The sequence below is a fragment of the Engystomops pustulosus genome, chromosome 4 (assembly GCF_040894005.1).
Source record: "Engystomops pustulosus chromosome 4, aEngPut4.maternal, whole genome shotgun sequence".
Classification (NCBI taxonomy): Eukaryota; Metazoa; Chordata; class Amphibia; order Anura; family Leptodactylidae; genus Engystomops; species Engystomops pustulosus.
Window position 1 is genome coordinate 93119962 of NC_092414.1, and position 18622 is coordinate 93138583.

Consider the following 18622-nt stretch of genomic DNA (forward strand, 5'->3'; position numbering starts at 1 on the left):
TTTCTAGCCTAAAACCTGGTCTCAATCAGAACAATTTGCGACATGCCATTTGTGCATAACATTTATGCAGTATTGTCAGGTTCTCCCGTACTTAAGATAGCATTAGCAGTACAACTAGATTGATGATGATAATGCAGTGGGTGTTGGCTCTCACCTGATTACCAGCTTAAAGTTATGTTCAGCTGTTACTGACCTCAATAGATCAGGTCATTGAGTCATGTGGGTCACAGCAGATCACATGACTGGCTGCTGGTCACATGGGAGATTTACCATGTGACCACCCATCAGCATACCAGTATCAGTATGGCATTCTGGTTTTATAGCAACCACATCAAGCACGCTCAGTGCATTTGTTTACAAACCTCCACCACCACCCATGTGCTTGTGAGTGTCCGCCAGCACCTCACTTGTTTATAAGGTTTATAAAGATGATTACATGAAATGTTTAGTAAATAAGAGATGCATATTTGCACTATTTCATTGTTGCATATATGTATTTTTGAATATTTATGAGCACTTAGTGATGGCTCCATGGAGGCGCTAAAACATTGTATATTTCTCACTGTTGGTGAATAAACCATTTCTTCTTCATTGCAGTGCTGCTTTCTTGCATCTTTCATTTGTGACTTACACAAGCCTTGGAGCCAGGTTCGTCTGAGGCGTGCACCCTACCGCTTGACAAAGATCCATCATCACAGTGCTGTTCTTTCCCTAGTATTGCTCATTTTTGGAGCCTAGTTTTTGCAAAAGATGTGGGCTGAGTGTTGGACAGCTGAGCCAATCAACTTCTGGGATAGCATCCATGAACTCCTCATTTATCTGGCCCTCCTTGATTCCAGGTTGGTTATAATAGTCTCTTGCTATGTGTGGTACTAATGTATTTTATGTGTTGGAGTATACTCTTACCTTTGCTCTACTTTCTGACTTCTCTTTTGCTATTCTGCTTTTGCTATTTTTACTATTCTGTATCTCAACACCATCTTGGATTTGGCCCTGTTATTGTGACTTGTGTCTATTTATCTGACTGTTTCTATTCAGATTTATTTGTTATATGTTCTGAGAACATACCCACAGTAAAAATGTTGACCAGTTATTGCTCTTGGTTGAGGGCAGGACCAGCAAAGTAGGTAGGCACAGAGTTCATGGGCGAGTTCATGGGCAAGTTCAAGACCTGCACTTCTTTCTGTATCTTGACAAGGGACAGATCACTGGGCAGTGCAGGGTATCCTTCAGCTACATAGGAATACCAGCACTACGGCACATTGAAAGCATGGGATATGCCCCAATGTTTAATTATGGTGCAGCTTTAGGCTTCAGTGAAATGTCCCTGGTTACTAAAGTTCATTAACCTAGTTTTAAAAAAAAAGTAGTAATCTTGAGCAGTTTAATAGAGTAGAACCATGCTAGTTCCCAGAAAGATTAGCAAAATAATTATATGTGCTCTTATTATTTTTTACTTTTTTGTGTTAAAATACTAAATAGCTACTTTTATCAACAGCATTGGCTGCTCAACACATGGAGCCGCTGGGATGCTGCGAGCCACATCCAATTAATGCATCATAACGATATTTCATTACAAAATTATTATTTAGTGACTGTATAACAGTAACAGTACATAAATAATCAATAAATAATAATTTTGTAGTGAAATATCGGCACAGTGAACTAATTGGATGATGCTGCATGCCGTCCGTTTGGCGGTCACAATGTGTGTTGGCACCCTTAGCTTTTCACCACATGTTGATGACATTGGCAGCAATTATGTAAAGTGCTGATTCAGCTCAAATTTCAGGCTTATGATGCAGAGGAGGACATGCCCGCACCAAATGTCAGTATTAAAACCTTCTCTAACCTTGAACCTCTACATATATGTGTCAGTATTGTGACACACATCTCTTTGTTTAATATGCTGAAGTGGAAAGAAATAACTAATTTGTGTTAGATTCTTGCAAATGGGGTAAGTTGGCTTTGAAAGCCGTAGCAATCAAGACTAGTACCTTGGGAGTTCATGCGCTACAATGTCAGTGCACAATGTTGATTCCTTTTTCATGTGTTATTACATTGCAGGCTGTTTGAATGCCTTCAAGACATTTATCAAAGTCACCTTTGAAATGTCAATTCACTGTTACATAATACCGATGTATGTGACATGTGTATATAAAACCCTGCAGTTCTACTACTTGCTCCTAAGATAAAACATGTGTTTGAAGTTTTTAATTGTCAGGACATTTGAATTATGGAAATATAGTCCATGTTCTCATTTTAAGAGCAGTTATATTTTAATCTTATTTAATTACTAGCTCCTTGAAGAACCACTAAAGAGATTAAAAAGGTTTTCCATATTTTATTAGCATAAAGAAAGGTGTATTTCCAATTCAGGCCATTAGCAAAGTTTGAGACAATTTATATGGACAGTCGCACTTTTCCATCTCTATAGTGCTCAGAATTTCTTATGTTTTAGTGTTATTCATTACATACAAAGCAGCATTTAGGGGTAAAGAGGAATAAATGGCTAAAACTTAACTTTTATTCTAGTCATCACATAAGATAATACCATATATATATATACAAAGTGAAAAAAAGGCAAAAAAATCATTGGAGTGAATTGCTGAGTGTAAGTGTACAATCTAAGATCAAACATAACATATAGACATCTGGTGGGACAACATGCCATCAAATAAATATATAGCCATCTCCTACCATGATTCAAACGTCACATAAATAAGCAGGGTATGAGGGGCATCCGGATCTGTACTGTCCCTATGAAGAATCCCCTTGACTCCCGCCCTTACAAGGGCAGTCCACAGCTGTCCTTATCTCAAAGAAGCATGCCCCCTGTGAGCGCCACCTTCCCTGACGCGTTTCGTCACCTTGACTCTTCAGAGGGAATCTGGTAAAAATCAAAAATGCCGTCCCTACTCCTGGCTTGGAGTGATTAAGCAACTAATGGCATGCAGACATTAAGGTAGCTCCGCTGTTGGTTGAAGCAAAGCTAGCTCCGCTATTTGCTGAAGCTATGGACAAATAATGCCCTGCTGGTCTCCAGTCCTGGTGGTGGACTAAGAGACGCGGTATGCAGGCTGACTGGCAATTCGCGCCAGATAGAAGGCACTTCCGTCTCTTTAAATCTAAAACCCCGCCTCCTGTAGTTGCTCATTGGGCACACCTACCCTAGGGAGAGATCCTATTGGTTGGGGGCGGTCCGCTGTATGATATGCAGCAGACTGCATTGTAAACTGTCAGGTTCGTTCCGGGGATAGAGTGCGCATGCTCGGATACAACGGGGAAGATCGCGTGAACGCGTCTCCATAGTGACGCTTGTATGCCCTGTGGGCGCATCTACCACTGGAAGGTATCGCAGTTTATTGTGGCAGGTAAGAGGCAGGCTCCAAGCTCTAGAGAGCCGCAATTAATCTTAACCCCTTACCGACATGTGACGTAATAGTACGTCACATGTCTGGTCCCGCTACATGGAGAGGGCTCGCGGGCCGAGCCCTCTCCATAGCCGGTAAGTCTTTGCTGCATATTGCAGCAAAGGCTTACCGGTAACACCGGCAATCGGTGCCGCCATCTTTCCGTGGATCGTCGCTCCCCGTGACGTCATCGGGGAGCGGCGATCCGTCGCCATGGTAACTTCGGGTCTCACGAAGACCCGAAGCTACTTCGGGTTAACCCATTCATTACCATGTGCTGTCAGCACATGGTAATGTATGAGTAGTAAAATCCCCATATACTGCCATACTGTAGTATGGCAGTATATGATAGGATCGATCAGACAACCTAGGGTTAAAGTGCCCTAGGGAGTCTGAAAAATAGTAAAAATAAAAATAAAAAAAAGTTAAAATAAAAAAATTATAATAAAAAAACCTAAAAATTCAAATCACCCCCTTTCCCTAGAATTGATATAAATATAAATAAACAGTAAAAATCATAAACACATTAGATATTGCCGCGTCCGAAAATGCCCAATCTATCAAAATACGATAACGTTTTTTCACTGCGTTTAACCCCGTAACGGAAAATCGCGCCCAAAGTCGAAAATGGCACTTTTTTGCCATTTAAAATTTTTTTTTAAATTCTATAAAAAGTGATCAAAAGGTCGTACAGTCCTAAAAATGATAACATTGTAAACGTCATCAAAATCTGCAAAAAACAACACCACCCACAGCTCCATACACCAAAGTATGAAAAAGTTATTAGCCCCAGAAGATGGCAAAATTCCCCAAAAAAATTTTGTACAGGAGGTTTTAATTTTTTTAAATGTATGAAAAAATTATAAAACCTATACAAATTTGGTATCCCCGTAATCGTACCGATTACTAAAATCGTACCGAATATTAAATACCACCATTTTGAAGTGTAATTTGTTACGCAGAAAATAAGCCATCACACAGCTCTGTACATGGAAAAATAAAAAAGTTACAGATTTTTGAATGTGGGGAGTGAAAAATGAAAACGCAAAATCGAAAAAGGGCCGCGGCGGGAAGGGGTTAAATGCAGGTAAATAGTACAGGACCTGAGTGCAGCCAGTAAACTATAGTAGACGCAATTAGTCTTAAATACAGGTAAACAGTGAGTGGCCTGAGTGCAGCCGATAAAGTACCATAAATCGCATATGCCAAGACATGTGCTTAGTCAATGCACATGAAAAAACTCAGTGTGCCATCGCATGTGCGTAATCAGTACCATGGCATATGCTTGATCAATATACACATAGGAAAACGTGTGCCGTCGCATATACATAGTCAATACCATAACATATACTTAGTCATTGAGCATGCAGAAGACCGTGTGCCATCGTGTCATCACGTAGTATTTTGGTAAATGATATTCTTATGACATATTGTAAAACTTATAGCTTACTACAATGGACCCTAGTGTTAGGAGTCGTGTGTGGGGATGTGCAAAGGGAGGAAAGAGGGACCTGATGATCACCCCTATTAGAGAAAGTGTGTAAAACTAAGTTGGTCATTCAGGCCCTTAGGCATAGTGGTATCCAATTTATAGACCCACTTTGCCTCTCTCTGAAGGATCATAAAACAGAAGGAGAAATCCAGCAGGGAGTTGGGTGTACCCCCCAATATGGTTGAGGATGTGAGGATGCTAGCAAGCCTAGAACACTCAGACCCGACAGGGACCCTTCACTACACTTAAAAACAAAAGCAATAAGATGCCTCCACAGGGTGACATATCCTGTATTGATGTGTTTACACAGTTAGTTTGCACAAAATTAAAAGAACTTAAACCAACTAACACTGTGCATAACTGTACCAGGGAAGAAATATTAGCACTTCGTGATTTGGAAAAGGATGGAGGGATTACGATAAAACCTTCGGACAAGGGGGGGGGGACATTGTAATAATGGATACACCTAAATATGCCCAAATGTGTAAAGCTGTACTAGGGGACAGAAACAGGTTATGAGATATTAGGCCATAATCCAACTACTGACTATATACCTAGACTCAAAACAATTCTCACGGAGGCAAGAACACTTAGACTTATTAATGATGACGAATTGGAGTTTTTGACCCCCACTATGCCGATGATGGCAACATTTTATTGCCTTCCCAAAATACATAAGGGGCTAACACCCCTAAAGGGAAGACCCATAGTGTCGGGTGTAAACTCAATTTGCCAAAACATGGGCATTTATATCAGTGCTATGCCCTTTTGTTCTCTCACTACCATCTTACCTGAGAGACACTGCCGACCTGCTAAGTTATCTAGAGGGGTTGACGGTGGAACCAAATATGCTACTGGGGAGTATAGACGTGGAGGCCTTGTAGTCTTCCATCCCATATGATAAAGGGTTGGAGGCAGTGGAATTCTTCCGGTCCTGTAGAGGCACCCAATATCAGGCACATAACAGGTTCATTCAGGACCTGTTATACTTTACTCTGACCAGGAACATTTTCCTGTTTGATGGCCGGATTTACCACCAGCTCAGGGGCACAGCGATGGGGAGCCCTTGTGCTCCCTCATATCCTAATTTGCTCCTGGGCTGGTGGGAGGCCACATGGGTATTCGGAGAGGACCCACCAGAGGGCATTGAACATGTGGAATTGTTCCTTCCTTATATAGACAACATTTTCATTCTGTGAAGTGGAGGAGCTGAAGCGTTTGATAGGTTTGTCAAGTCACTCAACCAGAACAACCTGGGACTGCGATTCACATCAGAAATCCATGATGCCAGTCTCCCATTCTTGGATGTATTAATTACGAACGTGTAACCGGGAGTTTTAGATGGGGGGATGCATTGCTTGCATTGCTACCTTAATGTCTGCATGCCATTAGTTGCTTAATCACTCCAAGCCAGGAGTAGGGACGGTGTTTTTGATTTTTACCAGATTCCCTCTGAAGAGTCAAGGTGACGAAACGCTTCAGGGAAGGTGGCGCTCACAGGTGGCATGCTTCTTTGAGATAAAGACAGCTGTGGACTGCCCTTGTAAGGGCGGGAGTCAAGGGGATTCTTCATAGGGACAGTACAGTTCCGGATGCCCCTCATACCCTGCTTATTTATGTGATGTCTGAATCACGGTAGGAGATGACTATATGTTTATTTGATGGCATGTTGTCCCACCAGATGTCCATATGTTATGTATGATCTTAGATTGTACACTTCCACACAGCAATTCACTTCAATGAGTTTCTTGCATTTTTTCACTTTGTGTATATATGGTTTTATCTTATGTGATGACTAGAATAAAAGTTAAGTTTTAGCCATTTATTCCTCTTTACCCCTAAATGCTGCTTTGTATGGATTATTTTATTAATTATTGTTACAAACTTTATAGGATTTGCTGACATTGTATTATTCATTACATATCAACATTCTTTTCACCAGTCAAAAATGTGGTTTTTCCTATATTTTGCCTTATTATGGTACCGGACGCTAGGCTTTCTATAGAGAGGGGAGGGGTGAGGAGCTCTCCCCCACATCTGTTTGTGTGTATTTGACTTAAATGTGATAATATACCCACATAGAAGATTTTTCCAAATTATCCTTATTTCTGGGATTGAAAGCTGAATGATTATTTTAACACATACACACATTTATGACATAAAGAACATAAATAGGCAGATATATATATACACCTGGGTTACCTCTCTCATGATCCTCTTGGTACCCACTGTAGTTTCTCTTGAAATGGTTACCAGCGCTGTAACTGGAGACATTAGTTGTCTTGTGTGTGCAGCTATGGGTGGACCCCTTTGGGTGGTGGTTTTTATGGCCCCCTAACCCTGCATACAGCTTATATGTAACCTGACTCGCTGCATTGGCATGCTACATTGACATGCTTCTTCCAATCTTGCTTGCAAGACAGAATAAGAAGACATTTCAGATAGATAGAAACTTGATCAGGAAGGGAGGGGTTTTGATAGGATGAAAGTAACTGGAGAAAGAAACAAGAAGGAGGACTGCATGTAGAAGCATTATTTTTCTTTATTGACTATTCAATATGATATATATATTAAGCATTGGGTATTGCAGGTTGAAGACATACATGAAGCCGCTTAGCGGAGCATTATATGACGTTTTGGGGCTTGACCTCTTTTCACGAAACATGATGCAGAAGACTGACTATCAATTTTTGCAACACTCATATAGAAAATATATGTGAAGAAATATTATATTACCAATGACACAAAATGTAATCTGTGCTATCTACATAGGTTTGGGGCTGGTAGACAAAGTATTAAAAAATACTTAAATAACATTAAACATATCTCTGCATACTTATGTACCTGTACCTTTGCCTCCTTTGAGAGCTTCGTCCTTTCCCTGTTCTCACCATGTAGTATTCTGCATATATACAAAACTTTCTGTCTCTCACTCCTTCAGTCTGTCCTAATGGCGAGCTCCACAGTGTCTTTTTTTCTCACAATTGGTCTCAATGACAGACACAGGGAGAATGGAGGGGGGACCAGGATATGTCAATCTCCTGCTGCAGGTCTCTCCTATTCATCAGTGCACAGGCATGTAAACAAGGATCCACAGACAGCACTAAAGTAAGCATCATGGATGATGAATCAATTGTTTGGAATTCAGGGATTATTATTAACATATTAAAGGCCAACTACAGGGAAATGTATGTAAAAGAGTGACCAATGCCTTTAATGATTTGTATGATTTGTATATACATGTTCCATTCCATTTAAAGAGAGAGGGTTTTTTATGTTTTATGTAACATTTTACCTAAACATCAGGTAATTCCGAAGTCCTCTGGAATATACAATATATCTTATGTTCACATGTTCTTAAACCGTTTCTGCATGGCTACCCTGTGAAATGACAATGAAGGTTATTCCTCAGTATTGCTCAGAGGGAAGAATCTGCACAAAGAAAATCATTGGAGGCAATAAGATAGAGGCATTCCTTGTACTCAAGGCCATTTTTGAAAATGGACACAAAGGTCAATTGCCTTAAAGCCACTATTATGTAAGTCTGGATTGAAAACAACACGTGTCTCAGTCATCCTTGAAAGATACAAGATAGTTTGTGTCAAACAACAGGATTCATGGTTTTATTCACACTAAAGAAGTTGCAGAGTATTTTTTTTTTTTGTTAGAATTTGTACCTTTTACATCAGGTCAGTGTTTATCTAAGATAAAATGTTCAATTCTTATAGACTTTTTACATGATGATTCTATTTATCTTTCTTTCCACACATAGATGAAAGTAGTGCAGGTAAAATATGAAGCTATTCCAACCATGTAGATTTTTTTCTCTGTCTTCGTTCTCAGTTTTTATGTTGTAACAAGCTATAGCCCTGTGTGGTCACATAATCAAATGACAGATTTGATTTCAAATAGCTACAGTATAAACTGTGATCTTACAAGCTATGAGAAACTAAGATCAATAATAGAACATTAACTGAGCAAATTTGTCGTGGAAATTCTTCTGCTTCAAGAAAATACAATGCAACGGCTGGGTTGGGTGTGATGTGAGAGTAAAGATAAATGTATACGAGCGTGAGCAATATCCGGCTGCAAACAACAGGTCTTGTTCTGATGTTTGTGGCCTAGCGGACACCCTGCACATGTCCATTTAAAGTTCCTGGCACAGCCACCCAGAACTTTCAAGGTACAGTAAGATATGGTGGCCTTGTCGCACAGTGACCACAGGGCTCTAAGAAAGATTGCAGCCCTCTAAGATGGTGCAGGAGCCTTTGATAACAGTAAGACCATGCAGTTTTCTTCCAGTTGCAGCATTGCAGGGGAATTAGAAGAGATGGAGGTGATCCAAGGACTGAATATAACCTGCAGGTCACTTGCACTTGGAATATATAAATGATTGGTACCAGACACATTATCATAGTATTGTAGTAAAAGAGGTTAGTAAAAGACATCAGTCCATCAAATCCAACCTATACATTATATTTCATTGATCTAAAAGAAGGCAAAAACCCTGCAAGGCTGATGCCAATTGGCCCAAAGCGGGGAAAAATTCCTTCCAACCCCTGATATGGCAGTCAGAACAACTCCCTGGATATAACCTTACGTTTATCTACATTAAACATCATCTGCCATTTGTCAGCCCAGGCCTCCAGTTTCCACAAATCCCTCTGTAATGTTATACTATCCTCCACTGTAATAATTACTGTACAGAACTTAGTATCAACTGCAAATATAGAAATTCTACTTTGTAAACCCTTTAAGAGGTCATTAATAAAAATATTGAAATGAAGTGGCTCCAGTACTGACCCTTGTGGTATCCCATGGGTAACGTCAACCCAATCTGACAATGTGCCATTAATGACAACCCTTTGTTTTATATCACTAAGACATTTGCATATCCAAATACACAGATTTTCCCCTATTCCCAGCATTTCCTATTCTCATTTCATGTACTAATTTTTTATGTGACACTGTCTCAAATGCCTTGGAAAAATCCATATACACAACATTCACAGCCTCCAGGTCCAATTTGGGACTTACCTCCTCCTAGAAGTCAACCAGATTAGTCTGACAGGACCGATTCCTCACAAACCCATGCTGATGCTGGGTTATAAGGTAATGCACAGTTAGATACTCCAGGATAGCATCTCTAACAAACCCCTCAAATATTTTCCCAACAACCAATGTTAGACTTAGAGGTCTGTAGTTTACAGGATCACTTTTTGACCTTTTTTTAAATATCGGCACCACATTTGCTATGTGCCAGTCCTATGGAACAAAATCTGTCCTTAATGAGTCTTCAACTATTAGAAATAATAGTCTGTCTATCACAGTACATGATTCATGCAATACCAGGGGATGTATGCCAACAAGGCTCAGGGATTTTTTTTATTTTAGTGGTGTTGAAGTGGCGCCATACCTTTTCTTGGTGCAGAGCAGGGGCGGGGGTAAAAGATGCTAGTTCATATACTGCATAACCTATTATAGAATGAAAATAAGAAAAACACTCTCTCTCCCTCATAACTTAGATTATTAGAAGATACTGCAGAATTAAAGAGGTGGGAATCATTGCCTCTCTCTTTATTTGGTCAGGACCACTTACTCAAAATTTTGGAGGATTGCTTTATCAAGTACAAATTCCTCTACTCTTGTGACATTCAGGTCAAAACTTTAGTCTGCCTTTGTCCATTAGGGAAAAGAGGGCACATAATGCCTATAACAAAATGACACTAGAAAAATTTAAGGGAGGCATCCAAGCGCCGCTGCCGAGATATTACAACTTGTCCTTGCAGTTTCTACATATTAGGGACTGGATACATTAGATGAATTACCAATCCAAACTTATGTTAGAACAGGAGTTGACAGGGAAAGGAATTCTTATTTGAGGAAATATCCCAAATGTGACTTTAATAGGACTGATTTGTTTAACCCCTTAACGACCTAGCCCTTTTTGTTTTTTTATTTCCATTTTTCACTCCCCACCTTCAAAAATCTATAACTTTTTTATTTTTCCACGCACAGAGCTGTGTGATGGCTTGTTTTCTGTGCAACAAATTGTACTTCATAGCGTATGAAGTCTATGGAATACTCCATGCCATGTACTAGGAAGCAGGAAAAACCTTCCAAATGCAGTGAAAATGGTGAAAAACCGCATTTGTGCCGTTTTCTTGTGGGCATGGATTTTATAGCTTTCATTGTGCGCCCCAAATGACATGTCTACTTTATTCTTTGGGTTGGTACGATCACAGGGATACCAAATTTGTATAGGTTTTATAATGTTTTCGTACATTTACAAAAATTAAAACCTCTTGTACAAAAAAAAAATGTATTTTGCCATCTTCTGGTGCTAAAAACTTTTTCATACTTTGATGTACGGACCTATGGGTGGTGTCATTTTGTGAGACTTTGATGAAATGTTCAATGCTACCATTTAAGGACTGTACAACCTTTTAATAGAATTTTTTATATTTTTCAAAATGGCAAAAAATGCCATTTTTTACTTTGGCCGCTATTTTCCACTGCAGGGTTAAACTCAGAGAAGAAGCATTTTTATATTTTGATAGAACGGGCATTTGCGGATGCGGCGATACCTAATGTGTATGTGATTTTTACTTTTTTTTATATTTATATCAGTTCTAGGGAAAGGGGGGTGATTTGAGTTTTTAGGGTTTTTTATAATATTTTTTATTAAACTTTTTAAATTTTTTTCTGTTTTTCAGACTCCCTAGGATACTTTAACCCTAGGTTGTCTGATCAATACTATCATATACTGCCATACTACAGTATGGCAGTATATGGGGATTTTCCTCCTCATTCATTATAATGTGCTGATCAGACATTGTAATGAAAGGGTTAAAGCGAGACAGCCTCGGGTCTTCGGAAGACCCGAGGCTGTCATGGCGACGGATCGCTGCTCCCCGATGACATCACAGGGAGCAAAGAACGTCACCAAGATGGCTGCTTCCATGCGCCGCCATATTTGAACCTGCTGGCAACTTTGCTAGCACCAATCGCGGGTGTTACCGGTAAGCCTTTGCTGAAAAATGCAGCAAAGACTTACCGGCTATAGAGAGGGCTCAGCCCGTGAGCCCTGTCCATGCACCCACACCCGACGCACGTCGCTACGGGATTAATGCCATTTGGCTTTGCCCACATATATAGGAATTTGGGGAAGGAATACAAGTGGTTGTCAGAAAGGTATGTAAGAATGTGATACCTGATACTGGTGGTTATTTTTCCTTATATACAATAGTGGAAGGAGAAATAATAAAAGTGGTCTAAAATTAGTTCATCTTGTTATATTAGTAACAAAAAAAAATTGGGAAAAAACAGCAGTTCCTACCAGTTACAATGTTATTACAATTTTGTGTAGATGTAGCAAAATGTTGAAAAAATGGATCTGGAATTGCTGCTTGTGAAAGTGACAGGGCATGTCTCAAACTTCAGTTTAGAATCCTCTATTCGAGCTTTGGTAATTTTGATATTTTATGTAAGGGTCCGGGTCTGTAATCTTTAAGACCCCATACACCTGTATAGGTGACCTGCAAAGGCAATATCTCCATAAGGAGTTTATCTCCTGAACCTCATGGTTGTAAATAGTTAGACAACATATCTGACCTGATTACAGTTACAGTTTATCACTATTATTGTACAGTGTAAATGGCAACTTAGAACAATGGGGCACATTTACTTAGAACAGGTCAGTCTGTACTATGTGCAGTTTGCCTGTGTAGTGTGCACAGTGCGCCAGATTCAGGATTTCTGTCGCCCTTTCTTCACAAAGCTGTACTGCCGCCAAAGAGTACACCACTTTTCTTTGGTGCACCTTTAACATAGACCGTGTGACACTACTCTGTCAGACTTTGTTTGTTAAATGGGTTGCACAGGCCAACTGAGCATCGGAACACCCCTTCAATCCAGAAATTTGTGTTGCATGAAGAATAGTGCAGCGTGAACCACAATTGTGTCACATGCGGCAGAAATCTTTCTCAGACACTTCTTAAATACACAGGCAAGAAGTTTTCACTGAAAGGTCCGACAGAAAAATGGTGCAAGGTCCTTAGTAAACGTGCCTCAATGATTCTAAAATGTATATTAATTTCACTGAGAGCAAAATTCTAGGTTCACATTTATAGATCACAGAGGTCATTGTACTGGAAAACTTGTCTTCTCTCACTGTTTGTTCCTCAGTATTTGTGTTCTTTATAAAATTATATTCTTCCAATTGTAGGTGCAGTGTATCACAGCTACTGTGTGACAAGAACATTAACCGGTTAAGGACCGGGCCCTTTCCTGTTTTTTCATGTCCATTTTTCACTCCCCACCTTCAAAAATCTATAACTTTTAAATTTTTACACGTAAAGAGCTGTGTGATGGCTTGTTTTCTGCGTAACAAATTGCACTTCATAGTGATGGTATTAAATATTCCATGCCATGTACTCGGAAGCGGGAAAATTTTTTTAAATGCAGTGAAAATGGTGAAAAAACGCATTTGCGCCATTTTCTTGTGGGCTTGGATTTTACGTCTTTCACTGAGCACCCCAAATGACATGTCTACTTTATTCTTTGGGTTGGTACGATTAAGGGGATACCATATTTGTATAGGTTTTATAATGTTTTCATACATTTACAAAAATGAAAACCTCCTGTACAAAAATTATTTTTTTGATTTTGCCAACTTCTGACGCTAATAACTTTTTCATACTTTGGTGTATGGAGCTGTGGGGGGTGTCATTTTTTGTGACATTTGATAATATTTTCAATGATATCATTTTTAGGAGTGTATGACCTTTTGATCACTTTTTATAGATTTTTTTTATGTTTTTCAAAATGGCAAAAAAGCGCTATTTTCCATTACGGGGTTAAACGCATTGAAAAACGGTTAATATATTTTGATAGATCGGGCATTTTCGGACGCGTCGATACCTAATGTGTTTATGATTTTTACTGTTTATTTATATTTATGTCAGTTCTAGGGAAAGGGGGGTGATTTGAATTTTTAGCTTTTTTTATTAAATTTTTTAAAACTTTTTTTTATTTTTCTTTTTACTATTTTTCAGACTCCCTAGGGTACTTTAACCCTAGGTTGTCTGATCGATCCTATCATATACAGCCATACTAAAGTATGGCAGTAAATGGGGATTTGCTAGCACCGATCGCGGGTGTTACCGGTAAGTCTTGGCTGCAATATGCAGCAAAGATATACCAGCTATGGAGAGGGCTCCATGAAGCGGGGCCTGACCGCCGACGTGAATACACGGCGGGCGGGTGCGAACCAGTTAACCTGCTTTATCACAACGGACAATAAGATACCATTTTCATGTAATATCTAGACATACCTAATAAAAATCAGTTTCCTCATTCAGTTTCCTGTGTCCATGTCTAGCAGTTTCCTCATTGATCATTAGTAATATTTTCAATCAACCCAGTGTTGTAAATTGTAAAATTGCTGTATAATAATTTTCCACCCTATGGTCAGAAATCAGGAATTTGCAAGGTTCATGTGCATTTTTAGTTCAATAGATCTATAGCTGCAACTCTAAACACAGAAAATGTTAACGATATATCTGTAATATTTGAAGCTTTCTAATATTTTCTGGACTTCCGTATTTGTGATATTTTGACTCCTTGTCTTCTACAATGATCTATTGAAAATAGGCTAAATTTAAAATATTAACTTGTGTTTCTAGTTACATTTTTACTTTACTTGCATAAACCCATTAAAATCTTCACATTGTTTTGGTGGGTCACCGGTTTACCTCTGTATATGTAAGTGAGCAAAGCTGAGTAACTTTTAAAGGCTGGAGTAAAAGCTTCAATTCAAACGTCTCTATCTTGCATTCTATAGTACCTAGAAGCAAGATTTTGCTATCATATTAAAGAAAAGGATTTTTGAAATCACAGGCTTGTGGTTCTGTCTCCCACAGAACAATAGATACAAGTAGTTATAGACAATGGGGGTCATTTACTAAGGGCCCGATTCGCGTTTTCCCAACGTGTTACCCGAATATTTCCGATTTGCACCGATTTCCCCTAAATTGCCCCTGGCATGAACGCGACGGAAATTAGGGGGCGTGGCCGAATGAAAACCAGACGGATACGGAAAAAACGCTGCATTTAAAACAAAAAATGTGTCGCAGAGCTTGCACTTACCTTCACTCAGCCCGGCTCGGTGTATTCCAGTGCGTTCCAGGGAACTTCAGTGCAGCAGCGCCACCTGGTGGACGTCGGAGGAACTGCCTTAATAAATCCCGGCCGGACCCGAATACAGCGCAGAGAACGCGCCGCTGGATCGTGAATGGGCCGGGTAAGTAAATCTGCCCCATTGTTGGGAATGTGAGCTACAGATCTTATCAATATATAACAACCTGACTTATTTTTAATGACAACTATTGTTCTGAGATGTTTCTAACTTACATCTATAAGAGTAGTACACGTCACTCAATATCGGTGGTGCGGGTGCACAAGTAGGCCACAACACCTCTCTAACTTTTACAAAAAATGATCTGTAGTAAACCCACAGCATGTCAATTATTTCAATAATAAAATGGTATTTACTGCTGGTGTGGCGCAAAAGGAATTTCTGCTGTTTAGGGTTTTGCTGTTGTGGGTTTCAGATAAAGAAAAACTGCACATTTCCTCAATGGAAATTTTGCACTTTGCTTTAGTTTAATGTCAGAATATTTGCAATAGCTACTATACCAAGACCATGCCTTGTTACAGATAAGCCGCACCCCATATCCTGGTATTCATAAAAGCCTAATCTAAAACGTTTAGTTTAGTGCAAAGAATTTTTCTGGTAAAATTGACACCATTACTCAAGCTAATTTTATCTCACCCACTGTGTTCACTTAATTGTTTGCTAACATAATGCATAAATAATGGGCTGTTTTCATATAAAGGTAATGTGAAACTTGTGAACTATCATTGAAAATATCTACATTATCTGCTATTACTTAGTTTGTCAATCTAATATTGCATATCTTCAAGCACTGCAAGAATTGGTTATCAGTTGTATTATAGATGCTGAATGCAAACTATCATTCATTAAAAAGCAACATTTGCATTACTAATTGAACACTTAGCTGATTCTCATAAGACATGTTCTCATCTTCTAATTATCCAGTGAACATTTCATTCAAAATAATTCAAAGTTGATGATAATTCGCTGTACATTAGTATTTCATTAGCAATCAAGGAGTAAATTTAGTTTCCATAAAGGTATCGGAATAACAACTCCTGGATGTCGGGATCCTGGGTGTTCTGCTTTGGAGTCTTGAAAAAGAAGAGCTATGTTCCACAACCACATTTGCTCCACAACCACCAGCAAATGTCTTGACCTATTTATAGCATTGCTTTCATTACATTTTTATTTTCTCATCTGCAATTATTTTGATACAAAAATAAAACTAGACAAAGAAGAGTCAGGTTCCATTAACATGTCTGTGAGCTAGCCTTGACTACTCGTGACTGCCACAGAGGTGCATTATGCATGGGTAGGTTGTGCTTAGCACACTGGGGCTTATTTACTAAGGGTCCCGCGGTCGCATTTTCGTCGGTTTTCCTGACTTTTCAGGGATCGCGCCAGGGATTGTGTCGCATGTGATCAATTTGTGTCGCAATCACGCCGGCTTTTACGCGACACAAATCGGGGACAGGCCATCAGAGGATCAGATAGATTCAGACTATGCACGGGATTTAACATTTAAATTTCGCAGGCTAAGCACTTACATGCACCAGGAAGAAGAAGGTGAAGCAACACATGCAGGAAATCATCCTCATTGGATTGGGGATTGCGCAGGGTCCGGGTAAGTAAATGTGCCCCAAGTCCTATTCCTGCCTGGATTTATGACGTGGTCACTTAGCTCCCTTTGGAGAGAGGAGCAGTGAGCAGGGTTCACCCTCTCCTTCTCCTTCCTCTTTGTGGTTCACATGTCATATCTGTTTATATGGACGTGTGAATGGAACCTTAAAGGGGTTGTCCATGTTAGCAGTGATGCATCTGAAAATTTGATTCATGTCCTCCCAAGGAGAGGGGCGGGGGTGATCTGCGCTCATCCCTTTGCTCCTCTCCGCAGCGCCGATGTATGCCCACCGTGCTACGGTACGGCGGGCATACATCGTCTGAATATAGCTTAAGAGTTAATAAATCTTCCCTAGACGTTTCCTTTAGGGATTCATGAATGTTCATGATTAGATGTATTTTATGTTGAAAAGTATTATTTAATGATGGTTTTGATTTTTGTAGCAAACATACTTTAGCTCAAGGAAGTAGTCTCCATTTTAGTATTACACTTTTCACTTTCTGAATAACCACTTTCTTCGAAGGTACAAAAAAGAAGAATTGTGCCTTCAGGAGCAAACTCATCTTTATGCATAACAATACTCCAATCTCATGCTGCAAAGATACCTCTGTGGCTGCTATGGGTATAAAAGCAGAGAATCTCATGGTGTGGTGTGACCACCATCTTCCCCTGACCTTAACCATATAGAGAACCTTTGGAGTATCATGAAGCAAAACATCTATGAGGGTGGGAGGCAGTTCACATCAAAACAGCAGCTCTGGGAGGATACTCTTACATCATGCAAATGAATTCAAGCAGAAACTATCCAAAAACTCACAAGTTGAATGGATGCAAGAATTGTCAAGGTGATAACAAAGAAGGGTGCCTACGTTACGTGTAACTTGGCCTATTAGAATGTTTTGGATTGAAATAGCTTTTGCTTTCAGTGAATGTGACCTCCCAATGCTGTAATTTCAACCAATTACCATTTTCAGTTCTTTAGAACCTATAAAATGTTTTGAAACTCTACTGTGCATGATGATTTAGAACTGTGCATTTTGAGTTTTTTTGAATTTTGAAGAATATACCGTTATCATTGGGAGGTTTGTTCAATAAAATTCGATTTATACTCTAACGGGTGATGACTTTTTTTATACTGACTGTCATTTGCATCAACCATTTAGGTAAAGCAAAGATGAATATAATTTGCATAATAATTTGGAACATGGTGTCATTGTCATCTATACTGCAGTTTCTGTAGGCACTGCCTTTTTGCGGCTATACTGTTCCATATTGAAAACATGGTTATAGTGTTGTCTATGGCAGGCAGTGACTCACTACTGCCCTGTCAAGTTTTCAGTATGGGATGGCAGATATGTAAGGAGGAAGTGACTATTAGCAAGGATGACTATGATGTTGGGAGCCCAGCTCCTTTCACTGTGTTTGGTTCAGAAATTACCACCAGCACATGATCCATGTTTAAGTTATAATTAGAAATATGACAAGAGTGATTGAAACAGTCCCATTTTATTAGCCGCCTTTTCCACTTACCTTCCACTATAACTGGTTTCCCTTCTTCCAGTACCACATGTAACATATAGATGTTGCAGTATGATATCAATGTTTAGAGCAGCAGAAATGTAAATGAAGTTTTAATAATTTATTCACAAGACATGTACATCTCTGTAGAATATAATTATAGGCTTAAAAAAGAGGACAGTATAGGCAGTAAAGGATTTATAAATGAATTAACACTAATGACTATGGCTAACCAGTGGCTATACATATTTTAGATGAATGCTTTTAATGATCTTCCTATACACATGCATGTTCATTTGACCAAAGAGTGCATTTTTATAAGAAATAGTAGATTAAGCCACTGACACAGCATCCTATATCTCTTATAGAAGTACTCCAGTGAAAACACTTGTACCCCC

General features: G+C 39.3%; 1 long non-coding RNA gene across 1 annotated transcript; it reads left to right on the top strand.

The window, feature by feature from the left end:
* The first annotated feature begins 227 nt into the window (after positions 1 to 227).
* Positions 228 to 17766, top strand: LOC140129041 (uncharacterized). The gene is made up of 4 exons (XR_011855269.1): positions 228 to 384; positions 598 to 839; positions 7906 to 8013; positions 17230 to 17766. It is a non-coding gene; the product is annotated as an uncharacterized lncRNA (long non-coding RNA).
* The last annotated feature ends 856 nt before the right edge of the window (positions 17767 to 18622 follow it).